This window comes from Mirounga angustirostris, unplaced genomic scaffold (genome assembly GCF_029215605.1).
Source record: "Mirounga angustirostris isolate CCGP_5_RB_7025 unplaced genomic scaffold, mMirAng1.0.hap1 SCAF_8, whole genome shotgun sequence".
In the NCBI taxonomy this organism is placed as follows: Eukaryota; Metazoa; Chordata; class Mammalia; order Carnivora; family Phocidae; genus Mirounga; species Mirounga angustirostris.
Window position 1 is genome coordinate 54432728 of NW_026991716.1, and position 14096 is coordinate 54446823.

Genomic DNA, 14096 nt, shown 5'->3' on the forward strand with positions numbered 1-14096 from the left:
TTATATAACTCACACTTTTACTTTAAATTCCACTTTAGAAGGTATCATAAATTAGCTTGTCAGAAACAATTCAAACCAGAAAACTTTGATATTGCATTTAGAATGAAGCGGGTAGACTTAAATCTGGCTTAGAAAGATCCATTAGACAAACATATAGCATAAGGCATCCAACACTATGGGGTTGTATCACAGATCCATCTGCTGTTTTTCCTCATTGGATACCACATTAACATTTTCTTGAGCCCCTTAAGATTGAATCACTATAAAATTTGATGAGGGAGTGTATTTAATATTTCTAAAAATAACATCATACACATATGTTAAAAAAATAAGATAATTCTCAGCAAAATCAAGTAAATAAGATAACCTGGGCATTCTCAGGCTCTCATCCCTGGATTGAGTTTAGTTCCAGAATCTAAACTCCTGAACATTTGTTAGTGTTCTCTAACTGGCTGTATTCTCTCTGGAAAAAGAGAAAAATTCCAGTTTTAATTCTGACACTTTGTTAACAAATGTCTTCTAATCTTGTAACTAATTGGTTCACAAAACATGAACTAATAAACTCTCTTTCATTTTGTGTCATATTTCTAAATTATAAAACTACAATGATGAGTTTCTAGACAAAAATGTGAAAGTTGTGATTCATCTATTCTATTCTCTGACAAATCTTTTAAATCGCCCACCACTGTACTTCATATAGACTTTTCATTACATCATTTTCCATCTCAAAGTGATTTTAAATTTTAGCACAGAACAGTTAATATCACTCTTTACAATAGCCAGGAAAATGCAGAAATGCAATGTTAATCTTCAATAAAAATTTTCATTGTTTTACACTTGATCTTAGCCAAAAGGCCGAGAAGCGAGAAAATTTTCATTGTTTTGAAAGATCTTACATTTTAAAAGTGAATTAAATAAAAGTATATAAATGATTGAAAGCAAACATAACAGCTTTACTGGAAAAAATAATTAAAAATATATATCCTGCTATCAATAATTAGTTGAAATGTAAATGGATCAAATTCTCCAATCAAAAGACAGAGATTGGAAGAAGGGCTTAGAAAACACAATCCAACTATACACATCCATGAGACTCATCTTAGATCCAAAGATACAGATAAGTTGAAAATGAAGAGATGGAAAATGATATTCCATGCAAATAAAAACCAAAAGAGATTGGGGATGGTTATACTAATATCAGAAAAAATAGACTTTAGGTCAAAAAAGTTACAAGATACAAAGAAAGACATTATATATTAATAAAATTTCTGATGCAGCAAGAATATAACAATTACAAATACTTATGGCCTAATAACAGATCATCAAAATCTGGAGCAAATTGACGAAATTGAAGTGAGAGAGTTCTATGATAATGGTTGGAGACTTCAATACACCACTTTCAAAAATGAATAGAACAACCAGACAGAAGATAAGTAAGGAAATAGAGAAGTCAAACAATACAGTAAACCAATTAGATGTAACACACATATAAAACACTCTACTTAACAACCACAGAATACACATTCTTCTCAAGTACACATGGGACATTTTCTAAGACACTCCATATGTTAGGCCACAAATTAAGCCTGAATCAATTTTAAAAGATAGGTATCATACAAAGTAACTTCTCTGACCACAATGGGATCTTGTAGATAAAGTTAGGAATAAATAACAGAAGGAAAGCTGGACAATTCACAAATTTGTGGGGAAAAAAAATCCAGTCTCAAACAATCAATAGACCAAAGAATAAATCACAGGAGAAATTAGAAAATACTTAGAGATGAATGAACCAAAAACACAGTATATCAAAACTTAAGGGACACACCACAAAAGAAATGCTAAGGGAGAAATAATTATAAATGCTTATATTAAAAAACAAGAACGATCTAAAATCAAAAACCTGACTTACAACTTAAGAAACTAGAGAAAGAGGAAAAAACTAAATCCAAAGCTAGCAGAAGGAAATAATAAAGATTACAGTAGAAATAAATGAAATACAGAATAGAAAGATAGTAGAGAAAAATCAATAAAACCAGTCCCGGAATTCAGCTAGATAGCTATTAAATCATTCTGAACACCTGCAAACTCAACCAGAAATCTAAGAAAAGAATAGTTGCAACTTTACAAATAGAAAAGTGATCACTTTCTCAAGGTAGGAGGTGCAGGGACGTGAATCCAAGGCAATATATGGGAAGATAAACTGCAGGGGTAGGGACCCTCCATAAGCAGGCTTCTGGAAAGTGATATAGCAGTGGAGCACAAAATCAGAACTTTCAGAAGTCCACTCCAGTGAGGGATGTCCCTGCCTGAAAGGCACTTTGGTGGTGAAGCAGGGTGAAATCCTAGGTGGGTTAGTGTGGTCTCAGGATCCCCAGGGTCACAGAAAACTGAAGGTACCTAAGTGTGGCAGAGCTCCCAGGCATCAGAGCAGGGAAGCCAGCTTCAATCACTGAGCCCAGGAGTGGGCTCTCAGCTCAGGGTTGCCATATACTGTGAATTGCTGTACGGTCTGGTGACTGCTCTCCTGGCAGGGGCCCAGCAAGTGGCAGAGCCTGCAAAACTCCTCTTCCTCCCCAGGAGGGCAGGGGTTTGCAGGGTTTGGAGACTCCAAATAGGGTCGCATGCCTGAGATAGAAACAGTCACAGGTTGGGCGAGCATGGAGTGTGGATGGAGACCAGGGAGATAGGAGTGATTGACTGCTTTTCCCTGAGGGTGCACTGAAAAGTGGTGGGGAGCAAGATCTTGGCTCTGGGGTTAGAGACTGGGAGGCCACCATTTTCATTCTCATCCTCTAAAGCAACACAGAAAGCCTTCAGGAAACAAAAGCCACATGAGGGCAATCCGGAGTAGATTAGTTAGCCTGGACCTCGCAAGGGCAGTGCAATTCTGCCCGGGGCAAAGACACCTGAGAATCAGCACAACATGCCCCTCATCCAGAAGATCAGCAAGAACATCCAGCTAAGACCAAGTTTACTGATCATAGAGAACTGCAAAACTCCAGCGCTAGGGGAAAATGGTATATAGAATTCATGTTATTTTTCCCAAGATTCTTTAGTCTTTCAATTTTAACCTTTTTCTTTCTTTTCTCAACCAATTTCTTATTTTATCAACTCTTCTTTTAAATCTTTTTTAATTTTCATTTTTACAGTTACATCCTATCCTTTCCTTGTATTTAACTTATTTTTGTATATCTGTTTTGCTTTCTTTGCAATTTTGGGATGCAGTTTCTTCTAACAAACAAACCAAAATACACCCAGAATTTAGTGTATGGCTCTGTTCTCTTCACCTGTCTGATCATATTCTCTCTTTTTTTTAATTTCTAATTTTTTTTGGTTGTGGGTCTCTTCTGATTCGTTTAGTGTATATTTCTCTGGGGTCATTGTTGCCATTAGTATTTTGTTCTCTCTCCATTATTCTCTGAACAGAATGACAACATGGAAAAACTCACCTCAAAAAAGAGAATAAAAGGCAGTACTAACGGCCAGGGACCTAATCAATACAGTTATAAGTAAGTGGTGGACTAGAGTTCAGAATAATGAATATAAAGATACTAGCGAGGCTTAAAGAAAGCATACAAGACACTAGAAAATCTCTTTCTGGAGAAATAAAAGAACTAAAATCTAATCAGATAGAAATAAAAAAGGCTAATAATGAGATGCAATAAAAAATGGAGGCTCTAACTGCTAGGATAAATGAGGCACAAGAGAGAATTAGTGATATAGAAGACAAAATGAGGGAGAATAGAGAAGCTGATAAAAAGAGAGATAAACAAATACTGGATCACAAGGGGAGAATTCGAGAGATCAGTGAAAATATAAAGTGAAACAATATTAGAATAATTGGGATCCCAGAAGAGGAAAGAGAGAGAGAAAGCATGCAGCAAAAGGTATATTAGAGCAAATTATAGCAGAGAACTTCCCGAATCTGGGGAAGGAACAGGCATTCAAGTCCAGGAGGCACAGAGAACCCCCTTCAATATCAGTAAAAATAGGTCAACACCCCGACATATAGTAGTGAAACTTGCAAATCTCAGAGACAGAGAGAAAATACTGAAAGCAGCTTGGGACAAGAGGTCCATAACCTACAAGGGTAGAAGCAGTAGACTGGCAGCAGACCTATCCACAAAGACCTGGCAGGCCAGAAAAGACTGGCATGATATACTCCGGGTGCTAAAGGAGAAAAATATGCAGCCAAGAAAACTTTATTCAGCTAGGCTGTCATTCGAAATAGAAGGAGAGATAAAAAGCTTCCAGGACAAAAAGAAACTAAAACAATTTGTGATCACTAAACCAGCCCTGCAAGAAATATTAAAGGGGATCCTTTAAGAGAAGAGAGAGCCCAAAAGTAACATAGACCAGAAAATAACAGAGACAATATACAGAAACAGTGACTTTACAGGTAATACAATGGCACTAAATTCATATCTTTCAATAGTTACTCTGAATGTTTTCAATAGTTACTCTAAATGCACCAATCAAAAGACATAGGGTATCAGATTGGATAAAAAAGCAAGACCCATCAATATGCTATCTGCAAGAGACTCATTGTAGACCCAAAGACTCTTCCAGTTTGAAAGTTAGGGGGTGGAAAACTGTCTATCATGCTAATGGACAGCAAAAGAAAGCTGGGGTGGCAATCCTTATATCACACAAATTAGGTTTTAAACCAAAGACTGTAATAAGAGATGAGGAAGGACACTATATCATAATTAAAGGGTCTATCCAACAAGAAGATCTAAAAATTGTAAATATTTATTTCCCTAACATGGGAGCAGCCAGTTATATAAGCCAATTAATAATAAAATTAAAGAAACACATTGATAATAATACAATAATAGTGGGGGATTTCAACACCCCACTCACTGCAATCGACGGATCATCTAAGCAGAAGATCAATGAGGAAACAAGGGCTTTGAATGACACACTGGACCAGATGGACTTCACAGAGTTATTCAGAATATTCCATCCTAAAACAACAGAATATACATTCTTCTCCAGTGCACACAGAACATTCTCCAGAATAGATCACACACTGGATCACAAATCAGGTCTCAACCAGTACCAAAAGATTGGGATCATTTCCTGCATATTTTTAGACCACAATGCTTTGAAACTGGAACTCAATCATAAGGGGAAATTTGGAAAGAACTCAAATACATGGAGGCTAAAGAGCATCCTACTAAAGAATGAATGGGTCAAGCAGGAAATTAAAGAAGAATTTTAAAAATTCATGGAAACAAATGAAAAATGAAAACACAATTGTTCAAAACCTTTGGGATGCAGAGTGCATGCAGCAGAAGGTACTGAATATAGAGAAATAAAGAGGGAAATATATAGCAATACAAGCCTTTCTCAAGAAACAAGAAAGGTTTCAAATACACAACCTAACCTTACACCTAAAGGAGCTAGAGAAAGGACAGCAAATAAAGCCTAAACCAAGCAGGAGAAGAGAATGAATAAAGATTAGAAAAGAAATCAATGAAATAGAAACTAAAAGAACAGTAGAACAGATCAAAGAAACTAGGAGCTGATTCTTTAAAAGAATTAACAAGATTGATAAACCCCTGGCCAGACTTATCAAAAGGAAAAGAGAAATGACCCAAATAAATAAAATCATGAATGAAAGAGGAGAGATCTCAACCAATACCACAGAAATACAAACAATTCTAAGAACATATTATGAGCAACTGTATGCCAACAAATCAGGCAATCTGGAAGACATGGATGCATTCCTAGAGATATATAAACTACCAAAACTGAACCAGGAAGAAATAGAAAACCTGAAAAAACCCATACCCTGCAAGGAAATTGAAGCAGTAATCAAAAATCTCCCAATGAACAAGAGTTCAGGGCTGGATGGCTTCCCAGTGGAATTCCACCAAATATTTCAAGAATGAATACATGTTCTTCCGAAACTGTTTCAAAAAATAGAAATGGAAGGCAAACTTCCAAACTCTTTCTATGAGGCCAGCATTACCTTGATCCCAAAACCAGACAAAGACCCTACCAAAAAGGAGAATTACAGACCAATATACATGATGAACACGGATGCAAAAATTCTCACCAAAATACTAGCCAAAAAGATCCAACAGTACATTAAAAGGATTACTCACCACAACCAAGTGGGATTTATTCCTGGGCTTCAAGTCTGGTTCAACATCTGCAAATCAATCAATGTGATACAATACATTAATAAAACAAGGGACAAGAACCATATGATCCTCTCAATACATGCAGCAAAAGCATTTGACAAAGTACCGCATCATTTCTTGATTAAAACTCTTCACAGTGTAGGGATGGAAGGAACATACCTCAACATCATAAAAGCCATCTACAAAAAACCCACAGCGAATATCATTCTCAATGAGGAAAAACTGAGTGCTTTTCCCCTTAGGTCAGGAACATGGCAGGGATGAACACTATTACCACTATTGTTCAACATAGTACTGGAACTCCTAGCCACAGCAATCAGACAACAAAAATAAGTAAAAGGCATCCAAATAGGCAAAGAAGAAGTCAAACTTCCACTCTTTGAAGATAACATGATACTCTATGTGGAAAACCCAAAAAACTCCACACCATAATTGCCAGAACTCATACAGAAGTTTAGCAACGTGACAGGATATAAAATCAATGCACAGAAATCAACTGCATTTCTATACACTTAACAATGAGACAGAAGAAAGAAAAATTAAGGAGTCGATCCCATTAACAATTTCACCCAAAACCAAAAGATACCTAGGAATAAACCTAACCAAAGAGGCAAAGGATCTGTACTCAGAAAACTATAGAATACTCATGAAAGAAATTGAGGAAGATGCAGATATACAGAAAAATATTCCATGCCCATGGATTGGAAGAACAAATATTGTTAAAATGTCTATGCAACCTAGAGCAATCTATACATTCAATGTAATCCCCACCAAATACCATCAACTTTTTCCACAGAGCTGGAACAAATAATCCTAAGATTTGTATGGAACCAGAAAAGACCGCAAATAGCCAAAGGAATGTTGAAGAAGAAAACCAAAGCTGGTGGCATCACAATTCCAGACTCCAAGCTCTATTACAAAGCTGTCATCATCAAGACAGTATGGTACTGGCACAAAAACAGACACATAGATCAATGGAACAGAATAGAGAACCCAGAAATGGACCCTCAACTCTATGGTCAACTAATCTTTGACAAAAAGGAAAAAAATATCTAGTGGAAAAAAGACAGTCTCTTCAAAAAATGGTGTTGGGAAAATTGGACAGCCACATGCAGAAGAATGAAACTGGACCATTTCCTTCCACCATACACAAAAATAGACTCAAAATGGATGAAAGACCTAAATGTAATACAGGAATCCATCAAAATCCTAGAGGAAAACATAGGCGGCAACCTCTTTGACCTCGGCCACAGCAACTTCTTGCTAGACACGTCTCCAAAGGTAAGGGAAGCAAGGGCAAAAATGAACTATTGGGACTTCATCAAGATAAAAAGCTTTTGCACAGCAAAGGAAACAGTCAACAAAACCAAAAGACAACTGACAGAATGGGAGAAGATAACTGTAAATGTTTTATCAGATAAAGGGCTAGTATCCAAAATCTATAAAGAACTTACCAAACTCAACACCCAAAAAATGAAGAAACCAGTCAAGAAACGGGAAGAAGACATGAACAGACATTTCTGCAAAGAAGATATCCAAATGGCCAACAGACACATGAAAAAACGCTCCATATCAGTGGGTATCAGGGATATACAAATCAAAGTGACCATGAGATACCACCTCACACCAGTCAGAATGGCTAAAATTAACAAGTCAGGAAATGACAGATGTTGGCAAGGATGCAGAGAAAGGGGAACCCTCTTACACGGTTGGTGGGAATGCAAGCTGGTGCAGCCACTCTGGAAAACAGTATGGAGGTTCCTCAAAAAGTTGAAAATAGAGCTACCCTATGACCCAGCAATTGCACTACTGGGTATTTACCCCAAAGATACAAATGTAGTGATCTGAAGGGGCACCTGCACCCCAATGTTTATAGCAGTAATGTCCACAATAGCCAAACTATAGAAAGAGCCCAGATGTCCTTCGACAGATGAATGTATAAATAACATGTAGTATGTATATACAATGGAATACTACTCAGCCATCAAAAAAAAAAATGAAATCTTGCCATTTGCAACAACATGGATGGAACTTGAGGGTATTATGCTAAGCAAAATAAGTTAGTCAGAGAAAGACAATTATCATACGCTCTCACTCATATGTGGAATTTAAGAAACAAAACAGAGGATCATAGGGGAAGAGAGGAAAAAATATAAGAAGATGAAATCAGGGAGGGAGACAAACCATAAGAAACTCTTAATCATAGGAAACAAAGTTAGGGTTGCTGGAGGGGAGGTGGGTGGGGGGATGGGGGAACTGAGTGATGGACGTTAAGAAAGGCATGTGATGTAATGAGCACTGGTATCATATAAGACTGATGAATCACTGACCTCTACCTCTGAAACTAATAATACTTTGTATGTTAATTAACTGAATTAAAATTTTAAAAATCTAAAAAAAGTAAACCAGCAAACACTAATATCTCATTTTTATGAGTCAGTCACCTAATATTTTCAGTGGTTTGTATGGTCTTAGACTTAGTCGGATTTCAGTTCTCGTTTAGTTGTACAACCTCAATCACATTAGTTATCTTTGTTCAATTTGTTTCCTTATCAATAAAATGACGGGTGTCATTGCTTATTTTTATGGTTAAATAAGAATGGGTGTGCACTAAGGCAGCTTTTGTTGGCTTAATTGAGGCACAGACGGCATTAGAAGGAACATGCCTCATCCCTCACCAATCTTCCTCGACTGTACTTTCTCTTTGAAGCAGAGGAACAGAGCCTATTCTCCAGCAGCTTCCCAGATCAGGTAAACTCTTGAGATTAGATGACACGGGACCAGGAGCTGACAGACTATCTGGTATATTTGGTAAGATTGTGGGAACAGACGTTAAGTGTTTTAAAGATGAGGAAACAAAGTGTGGTAGATAACTGTAGAGAAATCTATTTTCCCTATTCACCCTAATTCTTTATAGAAACCAACCATTATCTGGAACCTCCGAGACTGGAAGCCTTGGGAGACAACACTCAGAGTCAGGTCGCTTAATATTGATTGGATCTCCCAATGCCGGTAGTGGCTAAGTGACTTCTCAGGCAGTTGATGTAAACAGGTGGGAACCAGAAGAAGATGAAGAAAGTAATCCCCTCAGTAATTGTAGTTAACTGGCTGGATTATGAGAATATTGGGAGTTACATTTTATTACTTCTGAAAATAATGGGAAATATATTGAGAGCGATTTACATTTAGCAACCCAGAGATGAAGGTTCATGGAGTTCTAATTTGGATATAAACAATGTTATTGTATTTTGCAGGCACAGGCTGATGAAGCCTAAGCCAAGGATATTACATGTGACTGGCCCTTTATTGTCCTTATCCTATAAATAGCTTATAAATAATCATCATACTTTCTCCCCCTTTTCCCACTCAATATCCTGAAATACAGAAGCAATTGAGGCTTTAAGTAATTATCTGGACTGGTATTTTGCCTCCAGCCTGAGCTGTATTTTAAAACTGGTAAGTGTGTCTTACCACTCATAACTAAAAAGTAGGAGTTTAGCACATAAAATTGCTAAGATGGTACTGTCCCATAGTAACTGGGTGAGAAAAAGTCTCACAATGTTCATCTTCCTTACTATGAGTTATGAAATTTGTAATTATCTTTCATGGAGGAGATGTCAATGTATTTTTGTTACCCACAAAGTGTTCAAAACTGAAAAGGGAGTTTTTCAAACATTTATTCTAGTGCAGAATATGAGAATTCTAAATTTTCAAAGCCAGATTAAATCTTCAACTTAAAATATATTTCCAGATAACATAGCACACTCAGGGATATATTTAAAGAAATGAACATTGTCATCATTATATCATCAAGAAATTTAGAACAATTTAGCAACAACTCTGGCATCTACCTAGGGTGTATCTAATCTTTAACAACTTTTCCATGCAGACATAAGTGCAAATCCATTGCTATTTTAATCATTTAATCCATTATACTTAAGGCTTTCCTATCTTGCTAACAACTGGAGTTCTCTGACCTCATGCATATATGAGCTAAGAATACATCATGAGGAATCCTTGGGGATTATACAGATATATGTAATTTTTTCAGGGCACAGGCACTCATATAATAAGAATAAATTTCAAAAGCAGCATTTCTGTCTCATGGTAATTGCCAGTCTTCTCAATTTCCCATCATCTACATCCTGTAATTCTTAATATTCATGAAATATGAGCCACTGTCTTTCTATTAAACTGGCTTCTTTCCCATTTTCTTAACACAGTTATACATATGCCAAATTCTGACAAATAATTTTGGTGCTACTTATGCTTTTTTTTTTTCCATGATGTACTCAGGAATTGCACTACAACATACCCTTGGCTTCATGCAGTCTAGCCACATGACAATGTTATGATTAGGTTATGCTGTCTCTGCCATTGAATTTTTAAGTGCTTGAAAATATCCAATATAAATTTGTCATTTTCTAAATTCTACTATGCAAAGAAAAAATACATAGAACAACATTGCAACAAATGTTTTTCACAACAGTCCAATGAGATAACATTAAAATAATAGATGCGAGAAATTGAGTATACATCTCCAAAATGCTAAGTAATAATAACAAACACATTTTGAAAATGAAGAAGTCAGGATTGGAACTCAGGTCTGTTTTATTTGATATCTCATTGCTCTGCAAAATTTCATTGCAGAAATATGGGTTAGTTAATGCCGTAGCGGTGGCTGTCAAACAATAGATATGAGCTGGATCTCATTTTTCTGTATGGTTAATTCTTGGAAACCTCCTGTATGTATGTCTCTCAGGATATCCATTGGAATATGTTCTTCATTTCTCAGTGCAGTAGCCTTGGAAATACACCACCATATTGGTTTTCCTTCTGTCTTCAGTTTTCCCCAACACTCGATCTTGCTTCTTTAGATAACTCCTCCAATAAGCTCTCTGCACCCGTGTCCTTGTCTCCAACTCTGCTTTTGAGGAAATACAACCTGGCATGGCCATGTGTGCACCCCCACAACCTGCTGCTTCCTATGAGGTTGACCCCAACAGGATTCTGTTCATTTAATTTTGCAGACTTCTGAAGTTATATGTTGAAAGAACACAAGATCCTATAAAGGAAGTAGAAAGCAATGGAAAGAGGGTGGGTTGGCAGAGTGAACACAGCTTATAAATAACCTAAGTAGCTTTGGACCAGTCACTTATACCTTTCAGTGACTGCTTCCTCACCTAGAAGAATAGAACTATATAGTCTATAAATTACTGCTTTCCCAGGACCTAAATTCAATATTTCTAAGTCCTAAGTAAGAAATAATGTTTGATTAAGCAATAGGTATAACCTAAATTAGTCCAAGCTGGAATGCTGAAATGATAAGTTAGCTCTTCTTTATGGTTAGTCAGTGACCCACAGGTCAAGTGATATGACATGAGAACATTTTAATAATTACTAGACACTTTCTCTGAAAGCATTTACACTTTTCTTTGTCAGCCACAGTGGAATTTAGTAGACTCTAGTCTTACTGACATTACCTAAGAGAATTGCTCTCTACAGCTATAAAGAAGGAGAAATACTGCACAATGAGATGATATACAGAAGTCAAGCATGAGAAAAAGCTGGATTTAGCAGATTATGTATTTTGCCTACATAGGAAAATTTTGCTGATTATTGAGATGACAAAAAAAAGGAAACATCCCTTCTGTAACTTTTGCATACTAAGCACTCTTACCTTTGGGAGTCCTAAACCAGTTCAAATTTGGTATAAAGAGGAACTGGTGGAATCATTAACCTCATTGTTTCCTGGGTTCTCTCCAGTGTGTCGTAAGTGACTGGGATGTTCTGTCTAACTGGAATGAGTCTTGCTCCCGGGAGGCAAGATGATGATGGACTAGACAAACTGTAATGGTCTCTTTCAGCCCACAATTTCAATGATAAACCTAAATAATATATACTTTTTTACTTTTAGGACACTGTATATATATCTTTTCCATTTTGAAATTTGCTCCTTTCACAAAGTTATTTTCTTGTACATATTTATGATGTTCCCATTATGAACTAAATTTCTTAAATTTATATCTCAATTCCAGATAGCTTTCCTCTGTTCCAGACCCATATACCCAACTATGTGCCAAACATCTCCACTTGAAGACTTCAACTCCACAGACACTTCCTCTCCAGTATGTTCCAAGTGAGTAATAATCATTGCTCTTAAAACCTCTCTTTTCCTTTTCTTTTCACATTCTTCTTTATTCTGAAAATCCCTTTCCTAGCAGAAGACATCATCATCCTTAATTTTTTTAGAAACCTCCAGGTAATCATTGCATCTTCCCTCTCATTATCTGATTTAGTCTTCTCAGGCTGCTATAAAAAAAAAAATACCATAGGCTGGGTGGCTTAAACGATAGACATTTATTTCTCAGAGTTCTGGAAGCTGAAAACTCCAAGATCAAGGTGCCAGCCAGTTGGCTCTGGGGGAAAGCTTTCTTCCTGACTTGCAGTTAGCTACCTTCTTTTAATGTCCTAACACGGCAGAGAGAGAATTCTGGTCTCTCTTCCTCTTCTTATAAGGACATTTATCCACCATGGGGGCTGACTCTTATGATCTTCTCTAAACCAAATTACTTCCCAAAGGCACCACCTCCAAATACCATCACATTGGGGGTTAGGGCTTCAACATATGTATTTGGAGAGGACACAAATATTTAGCCTATAATAGGCTATAAACGGCCCCCCAAAGTTCATGTCTTTCTTGGATGCAAAAGGCATTCATTCCATCCCAACAATCCCAAAAGTCTTAACTCACTCCAACATCAATTCTAAAATGCATATTTGCATTTAAATATTATCTCAATGAGATATAGGTGAGACTTGAGGTACGATTTATCCTGAAGCAGATTTTTCTCCAGTTGTAAACTTGTAAAACCAGGGAAGTTATGTGCTTCCAAAATACAATAGTGGACTAGGCATCAGATAGACATTCTTGTTCCAAAAGGGAGAAATCAGAAGAGAAAAAGGGGTGATGGGCCCCAGGTGAGTCCAAAACTAGTAAGGTAAACACCAGTAGGTCTCAGGGTTCAAGAATAACTCTCTTTGGGTTGCTACTCTGTCTTTGGGGCCCAGGGGGGCTGTTGTCTTGCCTCTAAAGTTCTACTGGGCATGGGTCTCCAGGCTGCTGCTGTCCATTCTGTTGAAATGGAGGTAATGTCCCTCCCCACCCCACTTTGGAACTGAGAAGGCAGCCCTGGTGATCTTTGAATCACCTCAGGGTCATTCTTTCCTTGTCTTGAAGAATAGCTCATGCTTGCTGCCAAATAACTCTATGGTCCAATCTGGTAGGACCTTAAAAGTCTTACAGCTTTTTTCCTTTCATCCTGTCTCTGTCCCTTCAGTTCAAACTGGCAGTGTTTCTGCTCAGGTAGCTGATTAGGTCGCAGTTCATTCACACTGATAAACTCCTTAGCAAATGATTGTTCCCCCATATTCTTATGGTTCTCTTCAGAACAAGCCTTTTCATTTTGGCAATATAGATAGATAGGCTGAAATTTTTCCAAATCTTTAAATTCTGACTCCTATTTGCTTAATATTTCTTTCTTCGATTCACCTCTCTCTTCTCACATTTTACTATAAAGTCAGAAGGAACCAAGCCACTTTTTGAATTAGAAATCTCCTGAGCTAAATATCCAATTTCATCGCTTGCAAATTCTACCTTCACAAAACACTACAGCACAGTTCAGCCAGGTTCTTTGATGTTTTATAACAAGAATCACCTTTTCTCCGTTGTCTAATAACATGGTCCTCATTTCCATCTGAGACCTCACCAGAATGGCCTTTATTATACATATTTCTACCAACACTCTGTTCATGTTTAGTTGTGTATTCTCCAAGAAAATGGAAGCTTTCTCTACCCCTTCTCTTCTTTCTAAGTCCTTACCGGAATCACCCTCAAAAGTCCCTTTATGGCAATCTAGGCTTTTTCTAGCATGCACCTCAAAA